Below are 8,575 nucleotides of genomic sequence, written 5' to 3' on the forward strand. Positions count from 1 at the left end.
TTAGGTTAAGAAAAGAGAAAATAAAATAAACTAAAATAACTATATATAAGAAAGAAACTTGGGTTGCCTCCCAAGAAGTTCTTGTTTTAGGTCTTAAGGTCAACCCCTTATCATATCCACCAAGCTTAAATCTCAACCTTGGCGGCATCAAATATTTTAAACCTTCTTGCATAAGGTTCTAAAATTCTCCTTAACTAATATGTCTTTCTTCAAAGGTTTGTCATGAAATTATCTATGTGAATCCTTTGCAACATTTTCCTTGAAGCCAACATGCTCAACAAAGAATTGGTTAGTAGCATTAGATATATTAAATAAAAGCATACTACTACCAATTATAGGAAAAATTAAATCATTGAGCATGGGTGTCACTGAAGGAAATGATTCTTGGGGCTTTGCATAAGTCCCTATATTACCTTCATTATTCATATCTGGTCGTACATCATCTATAGAATTAAATTGCTATGTGAACCAAGGAAATGATGCTTGGGGCATTGCCCCTACACTTCCTTCCACAACTTCATCAATAGCAAGACAAAGGGAAGACTCATCTTGATTATTGACAATAGGAGGTATTGGAATTAGAGCTATGCACTCCTCTATTAGATTCTCTATTTCATTTGCCCCAAGCTCATTTATATTATCATCAATCATCTCATTTGATTGAGCCTAGGAGGCTTTGAAGTTTTCCCACATTTCACATAATCTATCTTCCAAGGTGTGGAAAAAAAATTCTATATCTTGTTCCTCAAGCTCATATTCATGTATAATGCTCATCTAAGGGTCCTCCTAAATTGAGAGTAGATCCGACGGCCTTTCATGATGGAAGTTCCATTCCTCTATTTTGTAGGCATCCATCCTGCTCTATCGAACCCGCACGAGGTTCTGATCCCCATTCTCTCTTGATTGGCTTCCACTGATCGGGCATGCTCTCTATGAACCCCACTCTAGGCTCTGCCGGACCCACACTGGCTCTCTACTGATGTGTATAGATTATATATATATTTGGATATTGTTTGACGCATATCTACTTATATTTTATGAATATAATCTATATTTATTGCATCCTATTTTATTATTATATTATACTTCTACTCTTTTATTCGGAGATCTATTCTTTGCTTGTTTGGATTAATAGGATGCAAATTGGAGTGAAAATAGAGTGAAAATGCACATTGAAGCAACTTTAAAAGATCAAAAATAGAGGTTGTGCCAAGAGGCATGGTCATGTACCCCCTCCAGAGTAGACCTAGGGGCAGGCTGTGCCTATCCCCATAGAGATCCACATGGCAAGTTCATGCCTCTAATTTCTAGACAAAGACGTGGCTTGGTTGTTCCTCTTTCTTCCACCAAGTGCCACGGCCTGGTCGTGCCTTCAAGCACAGTCGTGCTGCCCTCCTCCCATAGCTTACACACCATGGTCGTATCTTTTAACATGGCTATGTGGCAGAGAAAGCAAGGGCCATGTGCCATGTAGTCAAGGTTATGTCATGTAGAAACAAGGTCATGTTGAATCCTAGGCAGACTAGAGACCAAAAGTAAAACGACCGTAACTTTGTGCTCGATTGGAGTTACGGGTTGTTTCATATACCAATATATAGCTAACTTCAATATCTACAACTTTGCTTCAATCTTCAACATAAGAATCCATGGTCTAGATATGCTAAATAGTATGGCCATGTCGTATCCTCTACCAAGACTATAGACCCAACTTTGAACCACATAACTTATAGCTTAGTTGGAGTCACGGGTTGATCTAACTATAAAAATATAGATAATTTCAAGAAATACAACTTTGGTTCAGAGCTAAACACAAGAAAACCACATTTAAGGGGTGAAAAACCTATTTTGGTGGAACCCTATAAACCTGGCTTAGGGCTCCATCCCCTTCCTTTGGGAAGGGTTTTCCCTCTAGAGAAACCCCTATAACCTCTATCTTCGAGTCGTCGATGATCCATCCACATCCGGAGCAAGGAAATGCCTCCAAAGACATGGAACTTCAAGGATAAACGTTCTTTCCTCTCTATTTCCATATATTGAGAGTTATAGTTTGCTACTTTTTTTGTCCTTTGGTTGTATTCTCTTGTAATGGAGTAGATTCTCCAATCCTTAGAATGTGGAAAGTAGTTATGATGTGATGTTGGTGTATGAACTAAGTATATTCCAATTTTCCTATTCTGTGATATATTTATGATTAGTCTATGTGTGTTGTGTCTTATATGTGTTTGACAAAATATATATATGGTGAATGCATGCAAATGTGAGGGATTTGTATTTATATTAAAGTAACTGGACTAGATAATCAGGGGATTCTTAGTGACAAAGGATATCCATTCAATCGGACGTATTAAGCCCTTAGTGATAAAAGGGCATCGATATTATCCCATTTTTTGGAGACCTTGATATAGGGATCAATCTTTTACTATAGAAATTCTAATTTTTGATATGATTAGAATCTCTATAAAAGTATAAGCATTGAGATTAAGGATATAAACATATTCTAGAGATATTAACTAGCATCATAGTGAAACTAAAATCCTAGAATCATTCCCCCGAGTAACTCTTCTCCCTTGATCACTTTCTTTTTCTCTCTCGAGATCACTCTCCGTCTCTCCCTCTCTCTCTCTCTCTCTCAACCCTAGTTCTCAAGACTTCACCCGACTTTTTACCATCTAAATAATTCACCATGAGAAATCAACTAGTGTTTAATCTACAGTCCCTGTAGATCATATTTTTATAACTTGACGATAAACTGTGCACTTGCGGATACACATCACTCTCGATTGGCTTTCGTCGATCAGACAAGCTATCTACAAACACTAGTTCTGGCTCTTTCAGACCCACAAGGGGTTCTGATCCCCATTCTCTCTCGATTGGCTTCCACAGATCGGACAGGCTCTCTACGAGCCCCACTCCTAGCTCTGCCAGAGCCACACTAGGCTCTACTCCCCGTCATCTCCCGATTGTCTTCCATCGATTGGACAGGCTCTCTATGAGCCCCACTCTTAGCTTTACCGGACTCGCATAAAGCTCTGCTCCCCATCCTCTCTCGATCAGCTTCCGCCCATCAAACAACCTCTCTACGAGCCCCTCTCCCAGCTCTATTGGACTGACACGGGGTTCTGCTCCCCATGCTCTCCCGATCAACTTCCGCTGATCAAACATACTCTCTACAGGCCACACTCCTAGCTCTACAAGACCCGCACAGGGCTCTGCTCCCTGTCCTCTCCCAATTGGCTTCTACCAATCAGACAGGCTCTATATAAGCCCCACTCCCAGCTCTGTCAGACCTACATGGGGCTCTTCTCCTCGTCCTCTCCCGATTGGCTTCCTCTAATTAGATAAACTCTCTCCGAGCCCCACTCTCGGCACTGTTAGACCCACAAAGAGATCTACTCCCCATCCTCGTCTGATTGGTTGTCGTCGATCAAACAAGCTCTGACGAGCCCCACATCCAGTTCTATTGGACTCGTACGGGGCTCTGATCCCCATCCTCTCTTGATTGGCTTCCATCAATCTGACAGGCTCTCTACGAGCCTCACTCCCAGCTCTATCAGACCCACACGGGGATCTGCTCCTCGTCCTCTCCCGATTGGTTTCCACCAATCAGACATACTCTCTACGAGCCCCACTCCCTGCTCTGCTAGACCCACACGGGGCTCTACTCTCCGTCCTCTCCTGATTAGCTTCCGCTGAACAAATAGGCTCTCTAGACCTACACGAGGATTTGCTCCTCACCCTCGCTCGATTATCTTTCCTCGATCGAACAGACTTTGTATGAACCCCACTCTCGGCTCTGTCAAACCTGCAAGGGGCTCTAATCCTCGTCCTCTCTCGATTGGGTTCCACTGATCAGATAGGCTCTCTATAAGCTCCACTCCCGGCTCTGCCAGACCCACTGATGCGTGTAGATTATATATGTTATTTTGCACTATTTGACGCATATTTATTTATATTTCATGTTTATGATCTACGTATTCTACACCCTTTTTTATACCATATTTCAGCATAATTACCATTTTACGTCCAAAGATTTTCTTGGTGTCTATTTTCATTTTCAAGAGTAGTTTGGAGCAGTAAAGGATTTAGAATAAGCAAAAGGAGACAACATGAAGAAAACTCTGACCTAGCCATGCCTTTCCCTTGGTGAGGGAAATGAAGGAGTGGAGTGCCCAAGTCAATGAGTGCAACCAACAACCATTTCAGAAACAAATTAGACCTAGCCATACCTTAAGGCACAACCAGGAGAAGCTGCAGGAGTTGGCCATGTCATATGGCATGACCAAGGAATAAGAAAGGATGTAGGTCATGCCAAATAGTATGGCCAGGAAGCAGACCCAGCACAAGTGAAGACATGGTCGTGCCTCAGAGCATGGCTAAGAGTCTGCCCTTGCTGATCTCCAAAGAAGAAATGGACTAAATCGTGCCTTAGGGCACGGCCATGCTTCCAAGAGTCAGAAAACTATAGGGTTAAAGAACTGGCCATGCCAAATGGCACGGCCCAGATAGAGAAAACAAAGTAGTCTATGTTTTAGTTGTGCTATTTAGCATGGCCAAACACCAAAGACAACGCTAACTGTGCCATACGGTGTGGCCTGGTGCCCAGAACCAAAGCCAATTTGGTTCTGGCCACGCCAAATGGCATGGCTAGATGCACAGGGAGTGGCTTGGTCGTGCCTCACCTCATCTCCTTCAAAGGAGAGGAGGATCCTAGGCGAGAAAGGGTGATAGAGGTCAAATCCTTGCACTCGAATACGTCATCTGGGCGATCCGAGACTGCCCTACTATTCCATCCTCACCGGTACTCTAAGATCTTCATCCAAGGGCTTCACTCGACATCAAGAATAAGTTTTTCTTCACCTTCTTTAGGGTTCTTGAAATTCTTTTGGATTGTAAATCTTCCAATTATAGAGTAGATTTTTATTATTCTAGGATGTATGGAATAATTGTAATGTGTGGATGTTGTAAACTCTATTGAATTGCCAATTTCCTTATTTGATGAAGCTTATACGGCACTTGTTTTATTTGATAAAATGCTATCAATTAGGCTTTCCTTATTAACATGAAGTTATCTATCTAGATTGCATTTTTGTATACCTAAATCTAATTTCTGAGTTAGATACATTGTTGTGTGTCTATGTCTGGCTGTGAACTTGAATTTTCATTAAATTAATGCATAAGTTTTTGCCTCTTTTGAGTATACATTCTGATATAGCTCGGCATGGCCTTAGGATACTTTTTTAACGTTGAGTATCTAAGGTAACTATCCTTTTATATAGAACGTAACCTCCTAAGGGAGAACAATTCTATATATGGATAAGTCTATCACTTGACTTAATGGGCTTCCCCTAATCATATGCTACGCAAGTGACCTACATAATCTAGAGATGTACACCTGAGAGAGGCCTTATGGCAGGAGGTACTCTACTAAAAATCTGAACTCTCTATGTTACTTCTTCACTTGATGGCATACCTGGTTATTAGCAAGGGAAATACTCTGATATACCGTCATGGGATGGTATTCGATAGTAATTTAGATTGTCATGCAAATATACAAGTGGAAAACTAGGAAAGGGCAAATTCATAGCACATCATTCACCATTACAATGAAACCCACAGCCTAGAATATTTTCTGAACTAAGGACTTCCTCAGTTATCTTCTTTTTCAATTATTTTTCACGTCTTAGTTAAAAACCTAAAACAAACGATTATCAATTGCTATCTAGCTTAATTCGAAGTGTAAAACCAATTAGTATTTAATTCTCAGTTCTCGTGAGATTGACTTATAAATGTTATTACTTAACGACGATCGTGCGCTTGTGGTTACGCACATCACCCGCAAGGGGCTTTGCTCCCCGTCCTCTCCCATTTGGATTTCACAGATTGGGCAGGCACTCTACAAGCCCCACTCTTGGCTCTATCGGACTCACACAAGGCTCTATTCCCCATCCTCTCTCGATCAGCTTCCACCAATCGGACAAGCTCTCTATGATCCCCACTCTCGGCTCTACCGGACTAACACAGGGCTCCGCTCCTTGTGCTTTTCCAATCGGCTTCCGCCAATCGGACAAGCTCTGTATGAGCCCCACTTTCAACTCTTCCAACCCCCGCCCCACCCACGAGGCTCTGCTTCTCGTCCTCTCTAGATTGGCTTTCGTCGATCGAACAAGCTCTATAGGAGCCCCACCCCAAGCACTGTCGGACCCCCATGGGGCTCAGTTCCCTATCCTCTACTGATTGACTTCCGCTGATCGGGCAAACTCTCTACAAGCCCTACTCCCAGCTTTGTTAGATCTACAAGGAGCTCTGCTCCCCGTCCTCTCCCAATTGGCTTCTGTCGATCAAGCAGGTTCTCTACCAGCCCCACTCTCAGCTCTGTCGAACTCACACAGGGCTCTGCTCCTCGTCCTCTCCCGGTTGGTTTCCGCCGATCAGACAGGTTCTCTACAGGCCCCACTCCTGGCTTTGCCAGATCCGCATGAGCTCAGCTCCCCATTTTCTCTTGGTCGATTCCTGCCAAGCAGACTGGTTGTAAAAGAACCAGCACTAGCTTACTGGGTCGTGCATAGAACTCTACTCCCTCTCCTCTAGGGATATCGACACAACCCATTTAGGCCTCATAAAAGAGTGGGCTCGCTATAAGGTACTCATCCTTTAGCTAACCGCCTAATAGGCCTCCCGGCCCGTAACCCCATTTCACCGTTAATATAGCACATGAGTGTGTCAGAGAGACAAAAGATAGTATTTGTGTACATATACACAATATACCCTCCCCATACTAGCAATGTGACTATCGGATATAGTGTAAGCATGGTGATGAGACAAGTTGACTGATAACAGGATAATGTCTTATTAAAAATGAGGATTAAGAGAGATATTATAAAAGGGTGTCATTCTCTGCTAGTGCAAGTACACGCACATATAGTGAGGCATTCTCCTACTTTTTATTTTGTACCACCACTTTGCTATCATTATTTTCTAACTTGATCATCAAAATAACTACACCAAATACCCTTCTAGTCCGCCCACTGATGATTTTTCGTCTCCCCTTTCTAGTATTCAGAGATGATTACTGAAGTTCTTTAGCTTAAAGTTTTCTTCATAGTCAACTTTCACTCAACTCACCGACAGGCCAGGGCTCCCTGCTTCCAAATGGAATCAAGTTATGGCTTATTCAAGGCCAACCAATAGGAGTTCATGCCTAAACTCGACCCTCTTAAAGAGGGAGATTAAACATAGATGCATGCCCGATGACATAAAGATAATACACAAATCTAAACTAATTATGGAGGTAGATCTTTTTGTGATATGTATATATTCATAACATAATGTATTCATCTTATTTAAAATTTAAAACTTAATCCTCTTATTATTCTTGTGAAATAAAAAAAAAAGCACAAATCTTATATATATATATATATATATAAAAGATAATACACAAATCTAAACTAATTATGGAGGTATATCTTTTTGTGATATGTATATATTCATAACATAATGTATTTATCTTATTTAAATTTTAAAACTTAATCCTCTTATTATTCTTGTGAAATTAAAAAAAACACAAATATGATATATATATATATATATATATATATCACGTGGCACATGCAGGTTTGTACAGCAAGATAATAAAATAAAGATAAAAATAAAATGAATGAAGGAAATGGTTGATACTTGATATGTTAACAAGGTTTTGTTCCTTGAATAAATCTATGAGAAATCTATTTTACTCTCCCTTTTAAGAGTATAATTTTGATGGAATAAAATGAAAAGTGATAGGACCTGGCTTGATGAACTTGATAATTTATTGTATTTCCTTTTTTAATTTAATTTTTTGATAAAATACGAGAGATTGCACACATATATATTCTAGTTTATTTGTTTAATTTAATAAATTATTTAATATTATTTATTTAATTAATTTTATTTATATTGAGCGAATAGAAATAAACTATTAACAAATTTAACATCAAAATTATTCACAAACGTTCAATTAATTTACAATTATATTTGAGATGATGCTTGTCACTGGCAAAACCAATTTGATACTCGAATAATAGAATTACCATATAGAGTAAGATTCAAATCTCATGAAATTCATTCGGTAGAGAATAAATTCCACCCATTTAGAATTTTAAGTTGTCTCACACATGTCCAAACAATAAGTGCCAAACATATCACGTAATTTTGAGAGCAGGGAAAAGGAAAAAGCTGCAATGCGTCATTCATATCCATGGACAAGACATTTTTAAAATAATAATAATTTTTTTATTTTTTTACATAGAACAATGATGTATATGACATCTTAGGGCCTTTTGCAGTGAATCTGATTTAAGCTCAACTTTAGAAGCCGTAGGACCTACATTGGTGTTTTTTCTTATTTTAAATTTTAATTTTATGTTTTTTTTTTTTCCCAAAATTATATGCAATCTTAAGTTTCATTTTTCCATGTAACAAACCAATCTTGAATAAAAATAAAAACACAAATCAATTTAAAAAATAACTTGTAAAATTAATTGTAAATAAAAATTGTGAACTATTCATCAAACTTAAAAAATAAATATACAAATAAATT

The sequence above is a fragment of the Zingiber officinale genome, chromosome 9A, assembly GCF_018446385.1.
Source record: "Zingiber officinale cultivar Zhangliang chromosome 9A, Zo_v1.1, whole genome shotgun sequence".
Classification (NCBI taxonomy): Eukaryota; Viridiplantae; Streptophyta; class Magnoliopsida; order Zingiberales; family Zingiberaceae; genus Zingiber; species Zingiber officinale.